General features: G+C 73.7%; 19 non-coding genes across 19 annotated transcripts; all 19 read left to right on the forward strand.

Annotated features, from left to right (window-relative positions):
* Positions 1-153: 153 nt before the first annotated feature.
* LOC124518901 (5S ribosomal RNA) lies at positions 154-272 on the forward strand. Its single transcript, XR_006963919.1, has one exon. It is a non-coding gene; the product is annotated as a 5S ribosomal RNA (ribosomal RNA).
* A 1,149-nt stretch (positions 273-1,421) lies between these two features.
* On the forward strand, positions 1,422-1,540 carry LOC124518902 (5S ribosomal RNA). Its single transcript, XR_006963920.1, has one exon. It is a non-coding gene; the product is annotated as a 5S ribosomal RNA (ribosomal RNA).
* A 1,146-nt stretch (positions 1,541-2,686) lies between these two features.
* Positions 2,687-2,805, forward strand: LOC124518904 (5S ribosomal RNA). Its single transcript, XR_006963922.1, has one exon. It is a non-coding gene; the product is annotated as a 5S ribosomal RNA (ribosomal RNA).
* A 1,144-nt stretch (positions 2,806-3,949) lies between these two features.
* Positions 3,950-4,068, forward strand: LOC124518905 (5S ribosomal RNA). Its single transcript, XR_006963923.1, has one exon. It is a non-coding gene; the product is annotated as a 5S ribosomal RNA (ribosomal RNA).
* A 1,149-nt stretch (positions 4,069-5,217) lies between these two features.
* Positions 5,218-5,336, forward strand: LOC124518906 (5S ribosomal RNA). Its single transcript, XR_006963924.1, has one exon. It is a non-coding gene; the product is annotated as a 5S ribosomal RNA (ribosomal RNA).
* A 1,149-nt stretch (positions 5,337-6,485) lies between these two features.
* LOC124518907 (5S ribosomal RNA) lies at positions 6,486-6,604 on the forward strand. Its single transcript, XR_006963925.1, has one exon. It is a non-coding gene; the product is annotated as a 5S ribosomal RNA (ribosomal RNA).
* Positions 6,605-7,750: 1,146 nt separating this feature from the next.
* Positions 7,751-7,872, forward strand: LOC124518887 (5S ribosomal RNA). The gene has a single exon (XR_006963908.1). It is a non-coding gene; the product is annotated as a 5S ribosomal RNA (ribosomal RNA).
* Positions 7,873-9,025: 1,153 nt separating this feature from the next.
* LOC124518875 (5S ribosomal RNA) lies at positions 9,026-9,144 on the forward strand. The gene has a single exon (XR_006963896.1). It is a non-coding gene; the product is annotated as a 5S ribosomal RNA (ribosomal RNA).
* A 1,151-nt stretch (positions 9,145-10,295) lies between these two features.
* Positions 10,296-10,414, forward strand: LOC124518916 (5S ribosomal RNA). The gene has a single exon (XR_006963931.1). It is a non-coding gene; the product is annotated as a 5S ribosomal RNA (ribosomal RNA).
* A 1,147-nt stretch (positions 10,415-11,561) lies between these two features.
* LOC124518925 (5S ribosomal RNA) lies at positions 11,562-11,680 on the forward strand. Its single transcript, XR_006963937.1, has one exon. It is a non-coding gene; the product is annotated as a 5S ribosomal RNA (ribosomal RNA).
* A 1,152-nt stretch (positions 11,681-12,832) lies between these two features.
* LOC124518926 (5S ribosomal RNA) lies at positions 12,833-12,951 on the forward strand. Its single transcript, XR_006963938.1, has one exon. It is a non-coding gene; the product is annotated as a 5S ribosomal RNA (ribosomal RNA).
* A 1,147-nt stretch (positions 12,952-14,098) lies between these two features.
* On the forward strand, positions 14,099-14,217 carry LOC124518927 (5S ribosomal RNA). The gene has a single exon (XR_006963939.1). It is a non-coding gene; the product is annotated as a 5S ribosomal RNA (ribosomal RNA).
* Positions 14,218-15,365: 1,148 nt separating this feature from the next.
* On the forward strand, positions 15,366-15,484 carry LOC124518928 (5S ribosomal RNA). Its single transcript, XR_006963940.1, has one exon. It is a non-coding gene; the product is annotated as a 5S ribosomal RNA (ribosomal RNA).
* Positions 15,485-16,631: 1,147 nt separating this feature from the next.
* Positions 16,632-16,750, forward strand: LOC124518929 (5S ribosomal RNA). Its single transcript, XR_006963941.1, has one exon. It is a non-coding gene; the product is annotated as a 5S ribosomal RNA (ribosomal RNA).
* A 1,148-nt stretch (positions 16,751-17,898) lies between these two features.
* LOC124518931 (5S ribosomal RNA) lies at positions 17,899-18,017 on the forward strand. Its single transcript, XR_006963943.1, has one exon. It is a non-coding gene; the product is annotated as a 5S ribosomal RNA (ribosomal RNA).
* A 1,147-nt stretch (positions 18,018-19,164) lies between these two features.
* On the forward strand, positions 19,165-19,283 carry LOC124518932 (5S ribosomal RNA). Its single transcript, XR_006963944.1, has one exon. It is a non-coding gene; the product is annotated as a 5S ribosomal RNA (ribosomal RNA).
* Positions 19,284-20,430: 1,147 nt separating this feature from the next.
* Positions 20,431-20,549, forward strand: LOC124518933 (5S ribosomal RNA). The gene has a single exon (XR_006963945.1). It is a non-coding gene; the product is annotated as a 5S ribosomal RNA (ribosomal RNA).
* Positions 20,550-21,696: 1,147 nt separating this feature from the next.
* LOC124518934 (5S ribosomal RNA) lies at positions 21,697-21,815 on the forward strand. The gene has a single exon (XR_006963946.1). It is a non-coding gene; the product is annotated as a 5S ribosomal RNA (ribosomal RNA).
* Positions 21,816-22,962: 1,147 nt separating this feature from the next.
* Positions 22,963-23,080, forward strand: LOC124518892 (5S ribosomal RNA). Its single transcript, XR_006963913.1, has one exon. It is a non-coding gene; the product is annotated as a 5S ribosomal RNA (ribosomal RNA).
* The last annotated feature ends 402 nt before the right edge of the window (positions 23,081-23,482 follow it).

Genomic DNA, 23,482 nt, shown 5'->3' on the forward strand with positions numbered 1-23,482 from the left:
CCCGGGGCCCGCGGCGGAGGGCGGCGGCGGCCAGGCGGCAGGCAGGCAGGCAGGCAGGCAGGCAGGCAGGCGCGTGCATGGGTGAAGCGCGGCACCCGCTGGGCTTGGGACGCGTGGAGCAGGCTCTTGAGGCGCCCAGCGGCTGCCGCCGGCGTCTACGGCCATACCACCCTGAACGCGCCCGATCTCGTCTGATCTCGGAAGCTAAGCAGGGTCGGGCCTGGTTAGTACTTGGATGGGAGACCGCCTGGGAATACCGGGTGCTGTAGGCTTTTGCTTTTTGCTTTTGCCTTTTGCCTTTTGCCTTTTGCCTCTGGCCTCCTTGACCTCTCCTTTGGCGCCCGCCGCCCCTCCCCCCTCCCTCCGTGTGTCCCTCTCTCCCCGGGGAGCGCGACTCCTGGGGCCAAACACACCCCGGCCACTGCTCCCTCAGCCCCTCCCGGGCCGGCAAAGCGGTCGGGCCTGGCCTAGTCTGGCCCCGCCCCGCCCCGCCCCGCCCCCCCCAGCCCCCCGAGCCCGCACACCCCACGGTACTTCACAAGGCGTCCGCTCGCCGCTCCCCGCTCCCCGCCCCACGCTAAATCCCACTGCACCGGCTGGAAGCCACGCCCCAGCTTTGCACCTTTCCTGCCACTGCACCCGCACGCACGGAGGGGTGGGGGGGTGCGGGGAGGGCGGGACCGGGGGCTGGCGCCTGGGGACTGGAGGGTGGGGGGTGGGTGGGTGGGTGGATCCAAGAACCCAGGAGCGGGCGGGAGGGCGGGGCAGCGAGACCCCACACTCGGCCTCCGCCACAGGCCTGGGCTCCCTGGGTCCCGGACCTCTTCCCTCCCTCGAGCCCTCATCCCCAGGGCCCCCGGCGTTGCGCGAGGCCCAGCCAGGGCAGCGGGCTCGGGCTGGTGATGTTCTCTGGGGGCGCTGGGGCCTCGGGGGTGGCTTTGCCCCAGGTGGGGCGGACGGGAGGGAAAGGCGGGGTCGGGGGGGCGGCTGGCTGCGCTCGCCCTGGGACTGGGGCGGAGGCGCTGAGAACCCGGCGGGGGGCGGGGGGGGGGGGGGGCCCAGATGGCACGTCCGGCCGGATGCCCCACGCTCGCTTCCACCCTCTTCCCAGTGAGCGGCCCGACGTGGTGCGGTGCGGTGCGGGATGGAAGCGGAGGCGGGCGTGGGGCCAAGCCGGGAGCAGCCTGCAAGAGTCCCGGGATCGGTGAAGGCCGGGGCTTGCGCCACAGCGCCTTGCCAGGGTCCTCTTGCGCCGCCTCCGCCACCCGCCCGGGGCCCGCGGCGGAGGGCGGCGGCGGCCAGGCGGCAGGCAGGCAGGCAGGCAGGCAGGCAGGCAGGCGCGTGCATGGGTGAAGCGCGGCACCCGCTGGGCTTGGGACGCGTGGAGCAGGCTCTTGAGGCGCCCAGCGGCTGCCGCCGGCGTCTACGGCCATACCACCCTGAACGCGCCCGATCTCGTCTGATCTCGGAAGCTAAGCAGGGTCGGGCCTGGTTAGTACTTGGATGGGAGACCGCCTGGGAATACCGGGTGCTGTAGGCTTTTGCTTTTTGCTTTTGCCTTTTGCCTTTTGCCTTTTGCCTCTGGCCTCCTTGACCTCTCCTTTGGCGCCCGCCGCCCCTCCCCCCTCCCTCCGTGTGTCCCTCTCTCCCCGGGGAGCGCGACTCCTGGGGCCAAACACACCCCGGCCACTGCTCCCTCAGCCCCTCCCGGGCCGGCAAAGCGGTCGGGCCTGGCCTAGTCTGGCCCCGCCCCGCCCCGCCCCGCCCCCCCCAGCCCCCCGAGCCCGCACACCCCACGGTACTTCACAAGGCGTCCGCTCGCCGCTCCCCGCTCCCCGCCCCACGCTAAATCCCACTGCACCGGCTGGAAGCCACGCCCCAGCTTTGCACCTTTCCTGCCACTGCACCCGCACGCACGGAGGGGTGGGGGGGTGCGGGGAGGGCGGGACCGGGGGCTGGCGCCTGGGGACTGGAGGGTGGGGGGTGGGTGGGTGGGTGGATCCAAGAACCCAGGAGCGGGCGGGAGGGCGGGGCAGCGAGACCCCACACTCGGCCTCCGCCACAGGCCTGGGCTCCCTGGGTCCCGGACCTCTTCCCTCCCTCGAGCCCTCATCCCCAGGGCCCCCGGCGTTGCGCGAGGCCCAGCCAGGGCAGCGGGCTCGGGCTGGTGATGTTCTCTGGGGGCGCTGGGGCCTCGGGGGTGGCTTTGCCCCAGGTGGGGCGGACGGGAGGGAAAGGCGGGGTCGGGGGGGCGGCTGGCTGCGCTCGCCCTGGGACTGGGGCGGAGGCGCTGAGAACCCGGCGGGGGGCGGGGGGGGGGGGCCCAGATGGCACGTCCGGCCGGATGCCCCACGCTCGCTTCCACCCTCTTCCCAGTGAGCGGCCCGACGTGGTGCGGTGCGGTGCGGGATGGAAGCGGAGGCGGGCGTGGGGCCAAGCCGGGAGCAGCCTGCAAGAGTCCCGGGATCGGTGAAGGCCGGGGCTTGCGCCACAGCGCCTTGCCAGGGTCCTCTTGCGCCGCCTCCGCCACCCGCCCGGGGCCCGCGGCGGAGGGCGGCGGCGGCCAGGCGGCAGGCAGGCAGGCAGGCAGGCAGGCAGGCAGGCGCGTGCATGGGTGAAGCGCGGCACCCGCTGGGCTTGGGACGCGTGGAGCAGGCTCTTGAGGCGCCCAGCGGCTGCCGCCGGCGTCTACGGCCATACCACCCTGAACGCGCCCGATCTCGTCTGATCTCGGAAGCTAAGCAGGGTCGGGCCTGGTTAGTACTTGGATGGGAGACCGCCTGGGAATACCGGGTGCTGTAGGCTTTTGCTTTTTGCTTTTGCCTTTTGCCTTTTGCCTTTTGCCTCTGGCCTCCTTGACCTCTCCTTTGGCGCCCGCCGCCCCTCCCCCCTCCCTCCGTGTGTCCCTCTCTCCCCGGGGAGCGCGACTCCTGGGGCCAAACACACCCCGGCCACTGCTCCCTCAGCCCCTCCCGGGCCGGCAAAGCGGTCGGGCCTGGCCTAGTCTGGCCCCGCCCCGCCCCGCCCCGCCCCCCCCAGCCCCCCGAGCCCGCACACCCCACGGTACTTCACAAGGCGTCCGCTCGCCGCTCCCCGCTCCCCGCCCCACGCTAAATCCCACTGCACCGGCTGGAAGCCACGCCCCAGCTTTGCACCTTTCCTGCCACTGCACCCGCACGCACGGAGGGGTGGGGGGGTGCGGGGAGGGCGGGACCGGGGGCTGGCGCCTGGGGACTGGAGGGTGGGGGGTGGGTGGGTGGGTGGATCCAAGAACCCAGGAGCGGGCGGGAGGGCGGGGCAGCGAGACCCCACACTCGGCCTCCGCCACAGGCCTGGGCTCCCTGGGTCCCGGACCTCTTCCCTCCCTCGAGCCCTCATCCCCAGGGCCCCCGGCGTTGCGCGAGGCCCAGCCAGGGCAGCGGGCTCGGGCTGGTGATGTTCTCTGGGGCGCTGGGGCCTCGGGGGTGGCTTTGCCCCAGGTGGGGCGGACGGGAGGGAAAGGCGGGGTCGGGGGGGCGGCTGGCTGCGCTCGCCCTGGGACTGGGGCGGAGGCGCTGAGAACCCGGCGGGGGGCGGGGGGGGGGGCCCAGATGGCACGTCCGGCCGGATGCCCCACGCTCGCTTCCACCCTCTTCCCAGTGAGCGGCCCGACGTGGTGCGGTGCGGTGCGGGATGGAAGCGGAGGCGGGCGTGGGGCCAAGCCGGGAGCAGCCTGCAAGAGTCCCGGGATCGGTGAAGGCCGGGGCTTGCGCCACAGCGCCTTGCCAGGGTCCTCTTGCGCCGCCTCCGCCACCCGCCCGGGGCCCGCGGCGGAGGGCGGCGGCGGCCAGGCGGCAGGCAGGCAGGCAGGCAGGCAGGCAGGCAGGCGCGTGCATGGGTGAAGCGCGGCACCCGCTGGGCTTGGGACGCGTGGAGCAGGCTCTTGAGGCGCCCAGCGGCTGCCGCCGGCGTCTACGGCCATACCACCCTGAACGCGCCCGATCTCGTCTGATCTCGGAAGCTAAGCAGGGTCGGGCCTGGTTAGTACTTGGATGGGAGACCGCCTGGGAATACCGGGTGCTGTAGGCTTTTGCTTTTTGCTTTTGCCTTTTGCCTTTTGCCTTTTTGCCTCTGGCCTCCTTGACCTCTCCTTTGGCGCCCGCCGCCCCTCCCCCCTCCCTCCGTGTGTCCCTCTCTCCCCGGGGAGCGCGACTCCTGGGGCCAAACACACCCCGGCCACTGCTCCCTCAGCCCCTCCCGGGCCGGCAAAGCGGTCGGGCCTGGCCTAGTCTGGCCCCGCCCCGCCCCGCCCCGCCCCCCCCAGCCCCCCGAGCCCGCACACCCCACGGTACTTCACAAGGCGTCCGCTCGCCGCTCCCCGCTCCCCGCCCCACGCTAAATCCCACTGCACCGGCTGGAAGCCACGCCCCAGCTTTGCACCTTTCCTGCCACTGCACCCGCACGCACGGAGGGGTGGGGGGGTGCGGGGAGGGCGGGACCGGGGGCTGGCGCCTGGGGACTGGAGGGTGGGGGGTGGGTGGGTGGGTGGATCCAAGAACCCAGGAGCGGGCGGGAGGGCGGGGGCAGCGAGACCCCACACTCGGCCTCCGTCACAGGCCTGGGCTCCCTGGGTCCCGGACCTCTTCCCTCCCTCGAGCCCTCATCCCCAGGGCCCCCGGCGTTGCGCGAGGCCCAGCCAGGGCAGCGGGCTCGGGCTGGTGATGTTCTCTGGGGGCGCTGGGGCCTCGGGGGTGGCTTTGCCCCAGGTGGGGCGGACGGGAGGGAAAGGCGGGGTCGGGGGGGCGGCTGGCTGCGCTCGCCCTGGGACTGGGGCGGAGGCGCTGAGAACCCGGCGGGGGGCGGGGGGGGGGCCCAGAAGGCACGTCCGGCCGGATGCCCCACGCTCGCTTCCACCCTCTTCCCAGTGAGCGGCCCGACGTGGTGCGGTGCGGTGCGGGATGGAAGCGGAGGCGGGCGTGGGGCCAAGCCGGGAGCAGCCTGCAAGAGTCCCGGGATCGGTGAAGGCCGGGCTTGCGCCACAGCGCCTTGCCAGGGTCCTCTTGCGCCGCCTCCGCCACCCGCCCGGGGCCCGCGGCGGAGGGCGGCGGCGGCCAGGCGGCAGGCAGGCAGGCAGGCAGGCAGGCAGGCAGGCAGGCGCGTGCATGGGTGAAGCGCGGCACCCGCTGGGCTTGGGACGCGTGGAGCAGGCTCTTGAGGCGCCCAGCGGCTGCCGCCGGCGTCTACGGCCATACCACCCTGAACGCGCCCGATCTCGTCTGATCTCGGAAGCTAAGCAGGGTCGGGCCTGGTTAGTACTTGGATGGGAGACCGCCTGGGAATACCGGGTGCTGTAGGCTTTTGCTTTTTGCTTTTGCCTTTTGCCTTTTGCCTTTTGCCTCTGGCCTCCTTGACCTCTCCTTTGGCGCCCGCCGCCCCTCCCCCCTCCCTCCGTGTGTCCCTCTCTCCCCGGGGAGCGCGACTCCTGGGGCCAAACACACCCCGGCCACTGCTCCCTCAGCCCCTCCCGGGCCGGCAAAGCGGTCGGGCCTGGCCTAGTCTGGCCCCGCCCCGCCCCGCCCCGCCCCCCCAGCCCCCCGAGCCCGCACACCCCACGGTACTTCACAAGGCGTCCGCTCGCCGCTCCCCGCTCCCCGCCCCACGCTAAATCCCACTGCACCGGCTGGAAGCCACGCCCCAGCTTTGCACCTTTCCTGCCACTGCACCCGCACGCACGGAGGGGTGGGGGGGTGCGGGGAGGGCGGGACCGGGGGCTGGCGCCTGGGGACTGGAGGGTGGGGGGTGGGTGGGTGGGTGGATCCAAGAACCCAGGAGCGGGCGGGAGGGCGGGGCAGCGAGACCCCACACTCGGCCTCCGTCACAGGCCTGGGCTCCCTGGGTCCCGGACCTCTTCCCTCCCTCGAGCCCTCATCCCCAGGGCCCCCGGCGTTGCGCGAGGCCCAGCCAGGGCAGCGGGCTCGGGCTGGTGATGTTCTCTGGGGGCGCTGGGGCCTCGGGGGTGGCTTTGCCCCAGGTGGGGCGGACGGGAGGGAAAGGCGGGGTCGGGGGGGCGGCTGGCTGCGCTCGCCCTGGGACTGGGGCGGAGGCGCTGAGAACCCGGCGGGGGGCGGGGGGGGGGGGCCCAGATGGCACGTCCGGCCGGATGCCCCACGCTCGCTTCCACCCTCTTCCCAGTGAGCGGCCCGACGTGGTGCGGTGCGGTGCGGGATGGAAGCGGAGGCGGGCGTGGGGCCAAGCCGGGAGCAGCCTGCAAGAGTCCCGGGATCGGTGAAGGCCGGGGCTTGCGCCACAGCGCCTTGCCAGGGTCCTCTTGCGCCGCCTCCGCCACCCGCCCGGGGCCCGCGGCGGAGGGCGGCGGCGGCCAGGCGGCAGGCAGGCAGGCAGGCAGGCAGGCAGGCAGGCAGGCGCGTGCATGGGTGAAGCGCGGCACCCGCTGGGCTTGGGACGCGTGGAGCAGGCTCTTGAGGCGCCCAGCGGCTGCCGCCGGCGTCTACGGCCATACCACCCTGAACGCGCCCGATCTCGTCTGATCTCGGAAGCTAAGCAGGGTCGGGCCTGGTTAGTACTTGGATGGGAGACCGCCTGGGAATACCGGGTGCTGTAGGCTTTTGCTTTTTGCTTTTGCCTTTTGCCTTTTGCCTTTTGCCTCTGGCCTCCTTGACCTCTCCTTTGGCGCCCGCCGCCCCTCCCCCCTCCCTCCGTGTGTCCCTCTCTCCCCGGGGAGCGCGACTCCTGGGGCCAAACACACCCCGGCCACTGCTCCCTCAGCCCCTCCCGGGCCGGCAAAGCGGTCGGGCCTGGCCTAGTCTGGCCCCGCCCCGCCCCGCCCCCGCCCCCCCCAGCCCCCCGAGCCCGCACACCCCACGGTACTTCACAAGGCGTCCGCTCGCCGCTCCCCGCTCCCCGCCCCACGCTAAATCCCACTGCACCGGCTGGAAGCCACGCCCCAGCTTTGCACCTTTCCTGCCACTGCACCCGCACGCACGGAGGGGTGGGGGGGTGCGGGGAGGGCGGGACCGGGGGCTGGCGCCTGGGGACTGGAGGGTGGGGGTGGGTGGGTGGGTGGATCCAAGAACCCAGGAGCGGGCGGGAGGGCGGGGCAGCGAGACCCCACACTCGGCCTCCGCCACAGGCCTGGGCTCCCTGGGTCCCGGACCTCTTCCCTCCCTCGAGCCCTCATCCCCAGGGCCCCCGGCGTTGCGCGAGGCCCAGCCAGGGCAGCGGGCTCGGGCTGGTGATGTTCTCTGGGGGCGCTGGGGCCTCGGGGGTGGCTTTGCCCCAGGTGGGGCGGACGGGAGGGAAAGGCGGGGTCGGGGGGGCGGCTGGCTGCGCTCGCCCTGGGACTGGGGCGGAGGCGCTGAGAACCCGGCGGGGGGCGGGGGGGGGGGGCCCAGATGGCACGTCCGGCCGGATGCCCCACGCTCGCTTCCACCCTCTTCCCAGTGAGCGGCCCGACGTGGTGCGGTGCGGTGCGGGATGGAAGCGGAGGCGGGCGTGGGGCCAAGCCGGGAGCAGCCTGCAAGAGTCCCGGGATCGGTGAAGGCCGGGGCTTGCGCCACAGCGCCTTGCCAGGGTCCTCTTGCGCCGCCTCCGCCACCCGCCCGGGGCCCGCGGCGGAGGGCGGCGGCGGCCAGGCGGCAGGCAGGCAGGCAGGCAGGCAGGCAGGCAGGCGCGTGCATGGGTGAAGCGCGGCACCCGCTGGGCTTGGGACGCGTGGAGCAGGCTCTTGAGGCGCCCAGCGGCTGCCGCCGGCGTCTACGGCCATACCACCCTGAACGCGCCCGATCTCGTCTGATCTCGGAAGCTAAGCAGGGTCGGGCCTGGTTAGTACTTGGATGATGGGAGACCGCCTGGGAATACCGGGTGCTGTAGGCTTTTGCTTTTTGCTTTTGCCTTTTGCCTTTTGCCTTTTGCCTCTGGCCTCCTTGACCTCTCCTTTGGCGCCCGCCGCCCCTCCCCCCTCCCTCCGTGTGTCCCTCTCTCCCCGGGGAGCGCGACTCCTGGGGCCAAACACACCCCGGCCACTGCTCCCTCAGCCCCTCCCGGGCCGGCAAAGCGGTCGGGCCTGGCCTAGTCTGGCCCCGCCCCGCCCCGCCCCGCCCCCCCCAGCCCCCCGAGCCCGCACACCCCACGGTACTTCACAAGGCGTCCGCTCGCCGCTCCCCGCTCCCCGCCCCACGCTAAATCCCACTGCACCGGCTGGAAGCCACGCCCCAGCTTTGCACCTTTCCTGCCACTGCACCCGCACGCACGGAGGGGTGGGGGGGTGCGGGGAGGGCGGGACCGGGGGCTGGCGCCTGGGGACTGGAGGGTGGGGGGTGGGTGGGTGGGTGGATCCAAGAACCCAGGAGCGGGCGGGAGGGCGGGGCAGCGAGACCCCACACTCGGCCTCCGCCACAGGCCTGGGCTCCCTGGGTCCCGGACCTCTTCCCTCCCTCGAGCCCTCATCCCCAGGGCCCCCGGCGTTGCGCGAGGCCCAGCCAGGGCAGCGGGCTCGGGCTGGTGATGTTCTCTGGGGGCGCTGGGGCCTCGGGGGTGGCTTTGCCCCAGGTGGGGCGGACGGGAGGGAAAGGCGGGGTCGGGGGGGCGGCTGGCTGCGCTCGCCCTGGGACTGGGGCGGAGGCGCTGAGAACCCGGCGGGGGGCGGGGGGGGGGGGGGGCCCAGATGGCACGTCCGGCCGGATGCCCCACGCTCGCTTCCACCCTCTTCCCAGTGAGCGGCCCGACGTGGTGCGGTGCGGTGCGGGATGGAAGCGGAGGCGGGCGTGGGGCCAAGCCGGGAGCAGCCTGCAAGAGTCCCGGGATCGGTGAAGGCCGGGGCTTGCGCCACAGCGCCTTGCCAGGGTCCTCTTGCGCCGCCTCCGCCACCCGCCCGGGGCCCGCGGCGGAGGGCGGCGGCGGCCAGGCGGCAGGCAGGCAGGCAGGCAGGCAGGCAGGCAGGCAGGCGCGTGCATGGGTGAAGCGCGGCACCCGCTGGGCTTGGGACGCGTGGAGCAGGCTCTTGAGGCGCCCAGCGGCTGCCGCCGGCGTCTACGGCTATACCACCCTGAACGCGCCCGATCTCGTCTGATCTCGGAAGCTAAGCAGGGTCGGGCCTGGTTAGTACTTGGATGGGAGACCGCCTGGGAATACCGGGTGCTGTAGGCTTTTGCTTTTTGCTTTTGCCTTTTGCCTTTTGCCTTTTGCCTCTGGCCTCCTTGACCTCTCCTTTGGCGCCCGCCGCCCCTCCCCCCTCCCTCCGTGTGTCCCTCTCTCCCCGGGGAGCGCGACTCCTGGGGCCAAACACACCCCGGCCACTGCTCCCTCAGCCCCTCCCGGGCCGGCAAAGCGGTCGGGCCTGGCCTAGTCTGGCCCCGCCCCGCCCCGCCCCGCCCCCCCCAGCCCCCCGAGCCCGCACACCCCACGGTACTTCACAAGGCGTCCGCTCGCCGCTCCCCGCTCCCCGCCCCACGCTAAATCCCACTGCACCGGCTGGAAGCCACGCCCCAGCTTTGCACCTTTCCTGCCACTGCACCCGCACGCACGGAGGGGTGGGGGGGTGCGGGGAGGGCGGGACCGGGGGCTGGCGCCTGGGGACTGGAGGGTGGGGGGTGGGTGGGTGGGTGGATCCAAGAACCCAGGAGCGGGCGGGAGGGCGGGGCAGCGAGACCCCACACTCGGCCTCCGTCACAGGCCTGGGCTCCCTGGGTCCCGGACCTCTTCCCTCCCTCGAGCCCTCATCCCCAGGGCCCCCGGCGTTGCGCGAGGCCCAGCCAGGGCAGCGGGCTCGGGCTGGTGATGTTCTCTGGGGGCGCTGGGGCCTCGGGGGTGGCTTTGCCCCAGGTGGGGCGGACGGGAGGGAAAGGCGGGGTCGGGGGGGCGGCTGGCTGCGCTCGCCCTGGGACTGGGGCGGAGGCGCTGAGAACCCGGCGGGGGGCGGGGGGGGGGGGGCCCAGATGGCACGTCCGGCCGGATGCCCCACGCTCGCTTCCACCCTCTTCCCAGTGAGCGGCCCGACGTGGTGCGGTGCGGTGCGGGATGGAAGCGGAGGCGGGCGTGGGGCCAAGCCGGGAGCAGCCTGCAAGAGTCCCGGGATCGGTGAAGGCCGGGGCTTGCGCCACAGCGCCTTGCCAGGGTCCTCTTGCGCCGCCTCCGCCACCCGCCCGGGGCCCGCGGCGGAGGGCGGCGGCGGCCAGGCGGCAGGCAGGCAGGCAGGCAGGCAGGCAGGCAGGCAGGCGCGTGCATGGGTGAAGCGCGGCACCCGCTGGGCTTGGGACGCGTGGAGCAGGCTCTTGAGGCGCCCAGCGGCTGCCGCCGGCGTCTACGGCCATACCACCCTGAACGCGCCCGATCTCGTCTGATCTCGGAAGCTAAGCAGGGTCGGGCCTGGTTAGTACTTGGATGGGAGACCGCCTGGGAATACCGGGTGCTGTAGGCTTTTGCTTTTTGCTTTTGCCTTTTGCCTTTTGCCTTTTGCCTCTGGCCTCCTTGACCTCTCCTTTGGCGCCCGCCGCCCCTCCCCCCTCCCTCCGTGTGTCCCTCTCTCCCCGGGGAGCGCGACTCCTGGGGCCAAACACACCCCGGCCACTGCTCCCTCAGCCCCTCCCGGGCCGGCAAAGCGGTCGGGCCTGGCCTAGTCTGGCCCCGCCCCGCCCCGCCCCGCCCCCCCCAGCCCCCCGAGCCCGCACACCCCACGGTACTTCACAAGGCGTCCGCTCGCCGCTCCCCGCTCCCCGCCCCACGCTAAATCCCACTGCACCGGCTGGAAGCCACGCCCCAGCTTTGCACCTTTCCTGCCACTGCACCCGCACGCACGGAGGGGTGGGGGGGTGCGGGGAGGGCGGGACCGGGGGCTGGCGCCTGGGGACTGGAGGGTGGGGGGTGGGTGGGTGGGTGGATCCAAGAACCCAGGAGCGGGCGGGAGGGCGGGGCAGCGAGACCCCACACTCGGCCTCCGCCACAGGCCTGGGCTCCCTGGGTCCCGGACCTCTTCCCTCCCTCGAGCCCTCATCCCCAGGGCCCCCGGCGTTGCGCGAGGCCCAGCCAGGGCAGCGGGCTCGGGCTGGTGATGTTCTCTGGGGGCGCTGGGGCCTCGGGGGTGGCTTTGCCCCAGGTGGGGCGGACGGGAGGGAAAGGCGGGGTCGGGGGGGCGGCTGGCTGCGCTCGCCCTGGGACTGGGGCGGAGGCGCTGAGAACCCGGCGGGGGGCGGGGGGGGGGGGGCCCAGATGGCACGTCCGGCCGGATGCCCCACGCTCGCTTCCACCCTCTTCCCAGTGAGCGGCCCGACGTGGTGCGGTGCGGTGCGGGATGGAAGCGGAGGCGGGCGTGGGGCCAAGCCGGGAGCAGCCTGCAAGAGTCCCGGGATCGGTGAAGGCCGGGGCTTGCGCCACAGCGCCTTGCCAGGGTCCTCTTGCGCCGCCTCCGCCACCCGCCCGGGGCCCGCGGCGGAGGGCGGCGGCGGCCAGGCGGCAGGCAGGCAGGCAGGCAGGCAGGCAGGCAGGCGCGTGCATGGGTGAAGCGCGGCACCCGCTGGGCTTGGGACGCGTGGAGCAGGCTCTTGAGGCGCCCAGCGGCTGCCGCCGGCGTCTACGGCCATACCACCCTGAACGCGCCCGATCTCGTCTGATCTCGGAAGCTAAGCAGGGTCGGGCCTGGTTAGTACTTGGATGGGAGACCGCCTGGGAATACCGGGTGCTGTAGGCTTTTGCTTTTTGCTTTTGCCTTTTGCCTTTTGCCTTTTGCCTCTGGCCTCCTTGACCTCTCCTTTGGCGCCCGCCGCCCCTCCCCCCTCCCTCCGTGTGTCCCTCTCTCCCCGGGGAGCGCGACTCCTGGGGCCAAACACACCCCGGCCACTGCTCCCTCAGCCCCTCCCGGGCCGGCAAAGCGGTCGGGCCTGGCCTAGTCTGGCCCCGCCCCGCCCCGCCCCGCCCCCCCCAGCCCCCCGAGCCCGCACACCCCACGGTACTTCACAAGGCGTCCGCTCGCCGCTCCCCGCTCCCCGCCCCACGCTAAATCCCACTGCACCGGCTGGAAGCCACGCCCCAGCTTTGCACCTTTCCTGCCACTGCACCCGCACGCACGGAGGGGTGGGGGGGTGCGGGGAGGGCGGGACCGGGGGCTGGCGCCTGGGGACTGGAGGGTGGGGGGTGGGTGGGTGGGTGGATCCAAGAACCCAGGAGCGGGCGGGAGGGCGGGGCAGCGAGACCCCACACTCGGCCTCCGCCACAGGCCTGGGCTCCCTGGGTCCCGGACCTCTTCCCTCCCTCGAGCCCTCATCCCCAGGGCCCCCGGCGTTGCGCGAGGCCCAGCCAGGGCAGCGGGCTCGGGCTGGTGATGTTCTCTGGGGGCGCTGGGGCCTCGGGGGTGGCTTTGCCCCAGGTGGGGCGGACGGGAGGGAAAGGCGGGGTCGGGGGGGCGGCTGGCTGCGCTCGCCCTGGGACTGGGGCGGAGGCGCTGAGAACCCGGCGGGGGGCGGGGGGGGGGGGGGCCCAGATGGCACGTCCGGCCGGATGCCCCACGCTCGCTTCCACCCTCTTCCCAGTGAGCGGCCCGACGTGGTGCGGTGCGGTGCGGGATGGAAGCGGAGGCGGGCGTGGGGCCAAGCCGGGAGCAGCCTGCAAGAGTCCCGGGATCGGTGAAGGCCGGGGCTTGCGCCACAGCGCCTTGCCAGGGTCCTCTTGCGCCGCCTCCGCCACCCGCCCGGGGCCCGCGGCGGAGGGCGGCGGCGGCCAGGCGGCAGGCAGGCAGGCAGGCAGGCAGGCAGGCAGGCAGGCGCGTGCATGGGTGAAGCGCGGCACCCGCTGGGCTTGGGACGCGTGGAGCAGGCTCTTGAGGCGCCCAGCGGCTGCCGCCGGCGTCTACGGCCATACCACCCTGAACGCGCCCGATCTCGTCTGATCTCGGAAGCTAAGCAGGGTCGGGCCTGGTTAGTACTTGGATGGGAGACCGCCTGGGAATACCGGGTGCTGTAGGCTTTTGCTTTTTGCTTTTGCCTTTTGCCTTTTGCCTTTTGCCTCTGGCCTCCTTGACCTCTCCTTTGGCGCCCGCCGCCCCTCCCCCCTCCCTCCGTGTGTCCCTCTCTCCCCGGGGAGCGCGACTCCTGGGGCCAAACACACCCCGGCCACTGCTCCCTCAGCCCCTCCCGGGCCGGCAAAGCGGTCGGGCCTGGCCTAGTCTGGCCCCGCCCCGCCCCGCCCCGCCCCCCCCAGCCCCCCGAGCCCGCACACCCCACGGTACTTCACAAGGCGTCCGCTCGCCGCTCCCCGCTCCCCGCCCCACGCTAAATCCCACTGCACCGGCTGGAAGCCACGCCCCAGCTTTGCACCTTTCCTGCCACTGCACCCGCACGCACGGAGGGGTGGGGGGGTGCGGGGAGGGCGGGACCGGGGGCTGGCGCCTGGGGACTGGAGGGTGGGGGGTGGGTGGGTGGGTGGATCCAAGAACCCAGGAGCGGGCGGGAGGGCGGGGCAGCGAGACCCCACACTCGGCCTCCGCCACAGGCCTGGGCTCCCTGGGTCCCGGACCTCTTCCCTCCCTCGAGCCCTCATCCCCAGGGCCCCCGGCGTTGCGCGAGGCCCAGCCAGGGCAGCGGGCTCGGGCTGGTGATGTTCTCTGGGGGCGCTGGGGCCTCGGGGGTGGCTTTGCCCCAGGTGGGGCGGACGGGAGGGAAAGGCGGGGTCGGGGGGGCGGCTGGCTGCGCTCGCCCTGGGACTGGGGCGGAGGCGCTGAGAACCCGGCGGGGGGCGGGGGGGGGGGGGCCCAGATGGCACGTCCGGCCGGATGCCCCACGCTCGCTTCCACCCTCTTCCCAGTGAGCGGCCCGACGTGGTGCGGTGCGGTGCGGGATGGAAGCGGAGGCGGGCGTGGGGCCAAGCCGGGAGCAGCCTGCAAGAGTCCCGGGATCGGTGAAGGCCGGGGCTTGCGCCACAGCGCCTTGCCAGGGTCCTCTTGCGCCGCCTCCGCCACCCGCCCGGGGCCCGCGGCGGAGGGCGGCGGCGGCCAGGCGGCAGGCAGGCAGGCAGGCAGGCAGGCAGGCAGGCGCGTGCATGGGTGAAGCGCGGCACCCGCTGGGCTTGGGACGCGTGGAGCAGGCTCTTGAGGCGCCCAGCGGCTGCCGCCGGCGTCTACGGCCATACCACCCTGAACGCGCCCGATCTCGTCTGATCTCGGAAGCTAAGCAGGGTCGGGCCTGGTTAGTACTTGGATGGGAGACCGCCTGGGAATACCGGGTGCTGTAGGCTTTTGCTTTTTGCTTTTGCCTTTTGCCTTTTGCCTTTTGCCTCTGGCCTCCTTGACCTCTCCTTTGGCGCCCGCCGCCCCTCCCCCCTCCCTCCGTGTGTCCCTCTCTCCCCGGGGAGCGCGACTCCTGGGGCCAAACACACCCCGGCCACTGCTCCCTCAGCCCCTCCCGGGCCGGCAAAGCGGTCGGGCCTGGCCTAGTCTGGCCCCGCCCCGCCCCGCCCCGCCCCCCCCAGCCCCCCGAGCCCGCACACCCCACGGTACTTCACAAGGCGTCCGCTCGCCGCTCCCCGCTCCCCGCCCCACGCTAAATCCCACTGCACCGGCTGGAAGCCACGCCCCAGCTTTGCACCTTTCCTGCCACTGCACCCGCACGCACGGAGGGGTGGGGGGGTGCGGGGAGGGCGGGACCGGGGGCTGGCGCCTGGGGACTGGAGGGTGGGGGGTGGGTGGGTGGGTGGATCCAAGAACCCAGGAGCGGGCGGGAGGGCGGGGCAGCGAGACCCCACACTCGGCCTCCGTCACAGGCCTGGGCTCCCTGGGTCCCGGACCTCTTCCCTCCCTCGAGCCCTCATCCCCAGGGCCCCCGGCGTTGCGCGAGGCCCAGCCAGGGCAGCGGGCTCGGGCTGGTGATGTTCTCTGGGGGCGCTGGGGCCTCGGGGGTGGCTTTGCCCCAGGTGGGGCGGACGGGAGGGAAAGGCGGGGTCGGGGGGGCGGCTGGCTGCGCTCGCCCTGGGACTGGGGCGGAGGCGCTGAGAACCCGGCGGGGGGCGGGGGGGGGGGGGGCCCAGATGGCACGTCCGGCCGGATGCCCCACGCTCGCTTCCACCCTCTTCCCAGTGAGCGGCCCGACGTGGTGCGGTGCGGTGCGGGATGGAAGCGGAGGCGGGCGTGGGGCCAAGCCGGGAGCAGCCTGCAAGAGTCCCGGGATCGGTGAAGGCCGGGGCTTGCGCCACAGCGCCTTGCCAGGGTCCTCTTGCGCCGCCTCCGCCACCCGCCCGGGGCCCGCGGCGGAGGGCGGCGGCGGCCAGGCGGCAGGCAGGCAGGCAGGCAGGCAGGCAGGCAGGCGCGTGCATGGGTGAAGCGCGGCACCCGCTGGGCTTGGGACGCGTGGAGCAGGCTCTTGAGGCGCCCAGCGGCTGCCGCCGGCGTCTACGGCCATACCACCCTGAACGCGCCCGATCTCGTCTGATCTCGGAAGCTAAGCAGGGTCGGGCCTGGTTAGTACTTGGATGGGAGACCGCCTGGGAATACCGGGTGCTGTAGGCTTTTGCTTTTTGCTTTTGCCTTTTGCCTTTTGCCTTTTGCCTCTGGCCTCCTTGACCTCTCCTTTGGCGCCCGCCGCCCCTCCCCCCTCCCTCCGTGTGTCCCTCTCTCCCCGGGGAGCGCGACTCCTGGGGCCAAACACACCCCGGCCACTGCTCCCTCAGCCCCTCCCGGGCCGGCAAAGCGGTCGGGCCTGGCCTAGTCTGGCCCCGCCCCGCCCCGCCCCGCCCCCCCCAGCCCCCCGAGCCCGCACACCCCACGGTACTTCACAAGGCGTCCGCTCGCCGCTCCCCGCTCCCCGCCCCACGCTAAATCCCACTGCACCGGCTGGAAGCCACGCCCCAGCTTTGCACCTTTCCTGCCACTGCACCCGCACGCACGGAGGGGTGGGGGGGTGCGGGGAGGGCGGGACCGGGGGCTGGCGCCTGGGGACTGGAGGGTGGGGGGTGGGTGGGTGGGTGGATCCAAGAACCCAGGAGCGGGCGGGAGGGCGGGGCAGCGAGACCCCACACTCGGCCTCCGCCACAGGCCTGGGCTCCCTGGGTCCCGGACCTCTTCCCTCCCTCGAGCCCTCATCCCCAGGGCCCCCGGCGTTGCGCGAGGCCCAGCCAGGGCAGCGGGCTCGGGCTGGTGATGTTCTCTGGGGGCGCTGGGGCCTCGGGGGTGGCTTTGCCCCAGGTGGGGCGGACGGGAGGGAAAGGCGGGGTCGGGGGGGCGGCTGGCTGCGCTCGCCCTGGGACTGGGGCGGAGGCGCTGAGAACCCGGCGGGGGGCGGGGGGGGGGGGGCCCAGATGGCACGTCCGGCCGGATGCCCCACGCTCGCTTCCACCCTCTTCCCAGTGAGCGGCCCGACGTGGTGCGGTGCGGTGCGGGATGGAAGCGGAGGCGGGCGTGGGGCCAAGCCGGGAGCAGCCTGCAAGAGTCCCGGGATCGGTGAAGGCCGGGGCTTGCGCCACAGCGCCTTGCCAGGGTCCTCTTGCGCCGCCTCCGCCACCCGCCCGGGGCCCGCGGCGGAGGGCGGCGGCGGCCAGGCGGCAGGCAGGCAGGCAGGCAGGCAGGCAGGCAGGCGCGTGCATGGGTGAAGCGCGGCACCCGCTGGGCTTGGGACGCGTGGAGCAGGCTCTTGAGGCGCCCAGCGGCTGCCGCCGGCGTCTACGGCCATACCACCCTGAACGCGCCCGATCTCGTCTGATCTCGGAAGCTAAGCAGGGTCGGGCCTGGTTAGTACTTGGATGGGAGACCGCCTGGGAATACCGGGTGCTGTAGGCTTTTGCTTTTTGCTTTTGCCTTTTGCCTTTTGCCTTTTGCCTCTGGCCTCCTTGACCTCTCCTTTGGCGCCCGCCGCCCCTCCCCCCTCCCTCCGTGTGTCCCTCTCTCCCCGGGGAGCGCGACTCCTGGGGCCAAACACACCCCGGCCACTGCTCCCTCAGCCCCTCCCGGGCCGGCAAAGCGGTCGGGCCTGGCCTAGTCTGGCCCCGCCCCGCCCCGCCCCGCCCCCCCCAGCCCCCCGAGCCCGCACACCCCACGGTACTTCACAAGGCGTCCGCTCGCCGCTCCCCGCTCCCCGCCCCACGCTAAATCCCACTGCACCGGCTGGAAGCCACGCCCCAGCTTTGCACCTTTCCTGCCACTGCACCCGCACGCACGGAGGGGTGGGGGGGTGCGGGGAGGGCGGGACCGGGGGCTGGCGCCTGGGGACTGGAGGGTGGGGGGTGGGTGGGTGGGTGGATCCAAGAACCCAGGAGCGGGCGGGAGGGCGGGGCAGCGAGACCCCACACTCGGCCTCCGTCACAGGCCTGGGCTCCCTGGGTCCCGGACCTCTTCCCTCCCTCGAGCCCTCATCCCCAGGGCCCCCGGCGTTGCGCGAGGCCCAGCCAGGGCAGCGGGCTCGGGCTGGTGATGTTCTCTGGGGGCGCTGGGGCCTCGGGGGTGGCTTTGCCCCAGGTGGGGCGGACGGGAGGGAAAGGCGGGGTCGGGGGGGCGGCTGGCTGCGCTCGCCCTGGGACTGGGGCGGAGGCGCTGAGAACCCGGCGGGGGGCGGGGGGGGGGGGGGCCCAGATGGCACGTCCGGCCGGATGCCCCACGCTCGCTTCCACCCTCTTCCCAGTGAGCGGCCCGACGTGGTGCGGTGCGGTGCGGGATGGAAGCGGAGGCGGGCGTGGGGCCAAGCCGGGAGCAGCCTGCAAGAGTCCCGGGATCGGTGAAGGCCGGGGCTTGCGCCACAGCGCCTTGCCAGGGTCCTCTTGCGCCGCCTCCGCCACCCGCCCGGGGCCCGCGGCGGAGGGCGGCGGCGGCCAGGCGGCAGGCAGGCAGGCAGGCAGGCAGGCAGGCAGGCGCGTGCATGGGTGAAGCGCGGCACCCGCTGGGCTTGGGACGCGTGGAGCAGGCTCTTGAGGCGCCCAGCGGCTGCCGCCGGCGTCTACGGCCATACCACCCTGAACGCGCCCGATCTCGTCTGATCTCGGAAGCTAAGCAGGGTCGGGCCTGGTTAGTACTTGGATGGGAGACCGCCTGGGAATACCGGGTGCTGTAGGCTTTTGCTTTTTGCTTTTGCCTTTTGCCTTTTGCCTTTTGCCTCTGGCCTCCTTGACCTCTCCTTTGGCGCCCGCCGCCCCTCCCCCCTCCCTCCGTGTGTCCCTCTCTCCCCGGGGAGCGCGACTCCTGGGGCCAAACACACCCCGGCCACTGCTCCCTCAGCCCCTCCCGGGCCGGCAAAGCGGTCGGGCCTGGCCTAGTCTGGCCCCGCCCCGCCCCGCCCCGCCCCCCCCAGCCCCCCGAGCCCGCACACCCCACGGTACTTCACAAGGCGTCCGCTCGCCGCTCCCCGCTCCCCGCCCCACGCTAAATCCCACTGCACCGGCTGGAAGCCACGCCCCAGCTTTGCACCTTTCCTGCCACTGCACCCGCACGCACGGAGGGGTGGGGGGGTGCGGGGAGGGCGGGACCGGGGGCTGGCGCCTGGGGACTGGAGGGTGGGGGGTGGGTGGGTGGGTGGATCCAAGAACCCAGGAGCGGGCGGGAGGGCGGGGCAGCGAGACCCCACACTCGGCCTCCGCCACAGGCCTGGGCTCCCTGGGTCCCGGACCTCTTCCCTCCCTCGAGCCCTCATCCCCAGGGCCCCCGGCGTTGCGCGAGGCCCAGCCAGGGCAGCGGGCTCGGGCTGGTGATGTTCTCTGGGGGCGCTGGGGCCTCGGGGGTGGCTTTGCCCCAGGTGGGGCGGACGGGAGGGAAAGGCGGGGTCGGGGGGGCGGCTGGCTGCGCTCGCCCTGGGACTGGGGCGGAGGCGCTGAGAACCCGGCGGGGGGCGGGGGGGGGGGGGCCCAGATGGCACGTCCGGCCGGATGCCCCACGCTCGCTTCCACCCTCTTCCCAGTGAGCGGCCCGACGTGGTGCGGTGCGGTGCGGGATGGAAGCGGAGGCGGGCGTGGGGCCAAGCCGGGAGCAGCCTGCAAGAGTCCCGGGATCGGTGAAGGCCGGGGCTTGCGCCACAGCGCCTTGCCAGGGTCCTCTTGCGCCGCCTCCGCCACCCGCCCGGGGCCCGCGGCGGAGGGCGGCGGCGGCCAGGCGGCAGGCAGGCAGGCAGGCAGGCAGGCAGGCAGGCGCGTGCATGGGTGAAGCGCGGCACCCGCTGGGCTTGGGACGCGTGGAGCAGGCTCTTGAGGCGCCCAGCGGCTGCCGCCGGCGTCTACGGCCATACCACCCTGAACGCGCCCGATCTCGTCTGATCTCGGAAGCTAAGCAGGGTCGGGCCTGGTTAGTACTTGGATGGGAGACCGCCTGGGAATACCGGGTGCTGTAGGCTTTTGCTTTTTGCTTTTGCCTTTTGCCTTTTGCCTTTTGCCTCTGGCCTCCTTGACCTCTCCTTTGGCGCCCGCCGCCCCTCCCCCCTCCCTCCGTGTGTCCCTCTCTCCCCGGGGAGCGCGACTCCTGGGGCCAAACACACCCCGGCCACTGCTCCCTCAGCCCCTCCCGGGCCGGCAAAGCGGTCGGGCCTGGCCTAGTCTGGCCCCGCCCCGCCCCGCCCCGCCCCCCCCAGCCCCCCGAGCCCGCACACCCCACGGTACTTCACAAGGCGTCCGCTCGCCGCTCCCCGCTCCCCGCCCCACGCTAAATCCCACTGCACCGGCTGGAAGCCACGCCCCAGCTTTGCACCTTTCCTGCCACTGCACCCGCACGCACGGAGGGGTGGGGGGGTGCGGGGAGGGCGGGACCGGGGGCTGGCGCCTGGGGACTGGAGGGTGGGGGGTGGGTGGGTGGGTGGATCCAAGAACCCAGGAGCGGGCGGGAGGGCGGGGCAGCGAGACCCCACACTCGGCCTCCGCCACAGGCCTGGGCTCCCTGGGTCCCGGACCTCTTCCCTCCCTCGAGCCCTCATCCCCAGGGCCCCCGGCGTTGCGCGAGGCCCAGCCAGGGCAGCGGGCTCGGGCTGGTGATGTTCTCTGGGGGCGCTGGGGCCTCGGGGGTGGCTTTGCCCCAGGTGGGGCGGACGGGAGGGAAAGGCGGGGTCGGGGGGGCGGCTGGCTGCGCTCGCCCTGGGACTGGGGCGGAGGCGCTGAGAACCCGGCGGGGGGCGGGGGGGGGGGGGCCCAGATGGCACGTCCGGCCGGATGCCCCACGCTCGCTTCCACCCTCTTCCCAGTGAGCGGCCCGACGTGGTGCGGTGCGGTGCGGGATGGAAGCGGAGGCGGGCGTGGGGCCAAGCCGGGAGCAGCCTGCAAGAGTCCCGGGATCGGTGAAGGCCGGGGCTTGCGCCACAGCGCCTTGCCAGGGTCCTCTTGCGCCGCCTCCGCCACCCGCCCGGGGCCCGCGGCGGAGGGCGGCGGCGGCCAGGCGGCAGGCAGGCAGGCAGGCAGGCAGGCAGGCAGGCGCGTGCATGGGTGAAGCGCGGCACCCGCTGGGCTTGGGACGCGTGGAGCAGGCTCTTGAGGCGCCCAGCGGCTGCCGCCGGCGTCTACGGCCATACCACCCTGAACGCGCCCGATCTCGTCTGATCTCGGAAGCTAAGCAGGGTCGGGCCTGGTTAGTACTTGGATGGGAGACCGCCTGGGAATACCGGGTGCTGTAGGCTTTTGCTTTTTGCTTTTGCCTTTTGCCTTTTGCCTTTTGCCTCTGGCCTCCTTGACCTCTCCTTTGGCGCCCGCCGCCCCTCCCCCCTCCCTCCGTGTGTCCCTCTCTCCCCGGGGAGCGCGACTCCTGGGGCCAAACACACCCCGGCCACTGCTCCCTCAGCCCCTCCCGGGCCGGCAAAGCGGTCGGGCCTGGCCTAGTCTGGCCCCGCCCCGCCCCGCCCCGCCCCCCCCAGCCCCCCGAGCCCGCACACCCCACGGTACTTCACAAGGCGTCCGCTCGCCGCTCCCCGCTCCCCGCCCCACGCTAAATCCCACTGCACCGGCTGGAAGCCACGCCCCAGCTTTGCACCTTTCCTGCCACTGCACCCGCACGCACGGAGGGGTGGGGGGGTGCGGGGAGGGCGGGACCGGGGGCTGGCGCCTGGGGACTGGAGGGTGGGGGGTGGGTGGGTGGGTGGATCCAAGAACCCAGGAGCGGGCGGGAGGGCGGGGCAGCGAGACCCCACACTCGGCCTCCGCCACAGGCCTGGGCTCCCTGGGTCCCGGACCTCTTCCCTCCCTCGAGCCCTCATCCCCAGGGCCCCCGGCGTTGCGCGAGGCCCAGCCAGGGCAGCGGGCTCGGGCTGGTGATGTTCTCTGGGGGCGCTGGGGCCTCGGGGGTGGCTTTGCCCCAGGTGGGGCGGACGGGAGGGAAAGGCGGGGTCGGGGGGGCGGCTGGCTGCGCTCGCCCTGGGACTGGGGCGGAGGCGCTGAGAACCCGGCGGGGGGCGGGGGGGGGGGGGCCCAGATGGCACGTCCGGCCGGATGCCCCACGCTCGCTTCCACCCTCTTCCCAGTGAGCGGCCCGACGTGGTGCGGTGCGGTGCGGGATGGAAGCGGAGGCGGGCGTGGGGCCAAGCCGGGAGCAGCCTGCAAGAGTCCCGGGATCGGTGAAGGCCGGGGCTTGCGCCACAGCGCCTTGCCAGGGTCCTCTTGCGCCGCCTCCGCCACCCGCCCGGGGCCCGCGGCGGAGGGCGGCGGCGGCCAGGCGGCAGGCAGGCAGGCAGGCAGGCAGGCAGGCAGGCGCGTGCATGGGTGAAGCGCGGCACCCGCTGGGCTTGGGACGCGTGGAGCAGGCTCTTGAGGCGCCCAGCGGCTGCCGCCGGCGTCTACGGCCATACCACCCTGAACGCGCCCGATCTCGTCTGATCTCGGAAGCTAAGCAGGGTCGGGCCTGGTTAGTACTTGGATGGGAGACCGCCTGGGAATACCGGGTGCTGTAGGCTTTTGCTTTTTGCTTTTGCCTTTTGCCTTTTGCCTTTTGCCTCTGGCCTCCTTGACCTCTCCTTTGGCGCCCGCCGCCCCTCCCCCCTCCCTCCGTGTGTCCCTCTCTCCCCGGGGAGCGCGACTCCTGGGGCCAAACACACCCCGGCCACTGCTCCCTCAGCCCCTCCCGGGCCGGCAAAGCGGTCGGGCCTGGCCTAGTCTGGCCCCGCCCCGCCCCGCCCCGCCCCCCCCAGCCCCCCGAGCCCGCACACCCCACGGTACTTCACAAGGCGTCCGCTCGCCGCTCCCCGCTCCCCGCCCCACGCTAAATCCCACTGCACCGGCTGGAAGCCACGCCCCAGCTTTGCACCTTTCCTGCCACTGCACCCGCACGCACGGAGGGGTGGGGGGGTGCGGGGAGGGCGGGACCGGGGGCTGGCGCCTGGGGACTGGAGGGTGGGGGGTGGGTGGGTGGGTGGATCCAAGAACCCAGGAGCGGGCGGGAGGGCGGGGCAGCGAGACCCCACACTCGGCCTCCGCCACAGGCCTGGGCTCCCTGGGTCCCGGACCTCTTCCCTCCCTCGAGCCCTCATCCCCAGGGCCCCCGGCGTTGCGCGAGGCCCAGCCAGGGCAGCGGGCTCGGGCTGGTGATGTTCTCTGGGGGCGCTGGGGCCTCGGGGGTGGCTTTGCCCCAGGTGGGGCGGACGGGAGGGAAAGGCGGGGTCGGGGGGGCGGCTGGCTGCGCTCGCCCTGGGACTGGGGCGGAGGCGCTGAGAACCCGGCGGGGGGCGGGGGGGGGGGGGCCCAGATGGCACGTCCGGCCGGATGCCCCACGCTCGCTTCCACCCTCTTCCCAGTGAGCGGCCCGACGTGGTGCGGTGCGGTGCGGGATGGAAGCGGAGGCGGGCGTGGGGCCAAGCCGGGAGCAGCCTGCAAGAGTCCCGGGATCGGTGAAGGCCGGGGCTTGCGCCACAGCGCCTTGCCAGGGTCCTCTTGCGCCGCCTCCGCCACCCGCCCGGGGCCCGCGGCGGAGGGCGGCGGCGGCCAGGCGGCAGGCAGGCAGGCAGGCAGGCAGGCAGGCAGGCGCGTGCATGGGTGAAGCGCGGCACCCGCTGGGCTTGGGACGCGTGGAGCAGGCTCTTGAGGCGCCCAGCGGCTGCCGCCGGCGTCTACGGCCATACCACCCTGAACGCGCCCGATCTCGTCTGATCCGGAAGCTAAGCAGGGTCGGGCCTGGTTAGTACTTGGATGGGAGACCGCCTGGGAATACCGGGTGCTGTAGGCTTTTGCTTTTTGCTTTTGCCTTTTGCCTTTTGCCTTTTGCCTCTGGCCTCCTTGACCTCTCCTTTGGCGCCCGCCGCCCCTCCCCCCTCCCTCCGTGTGTCCCTCTCTCCCCGGGGAGCGCGACTCCTGGGGCCAAACACACCCCGGCCACTGCTCCCTCAGCCCCTCCCGGGCCGGCAAAGCGGTCGGGCCTGGCCTAGTCTGGCCCCGCCCCGCCCCGCCCCGCCCCCCCCAGCCCCCCGAGCCCGCACACCCCACGGTACTTCACAAGGCGTCCGCTCGCCGCTCCCCGCTCCCCGCCCCACGCTAAATCCCACTGCACCGGCTGGAAGCCACGCCCCAGCTTTGCACCTTTCCTGCCACTGCACCCGCACGCACGGAGGGGTGGGGGGGTGCGGGGAGG

This window comes from Lynx rufus, unplaced genomic scaffold (assembly GCF_022079265.1).
Source record: "Lynx rufus isolate CCGP_SWC_20201006 ecotype Redwood Valley unplaced genomic scaffold, mLynRuf1.p SCAF_25, whole genome shotgun sequence".
Lineage (NCBI taxonomy): Eukaryota > Metazoa > Chordata > Mammalia > Carnivora > Felidae > Lynx > Lynx rufus.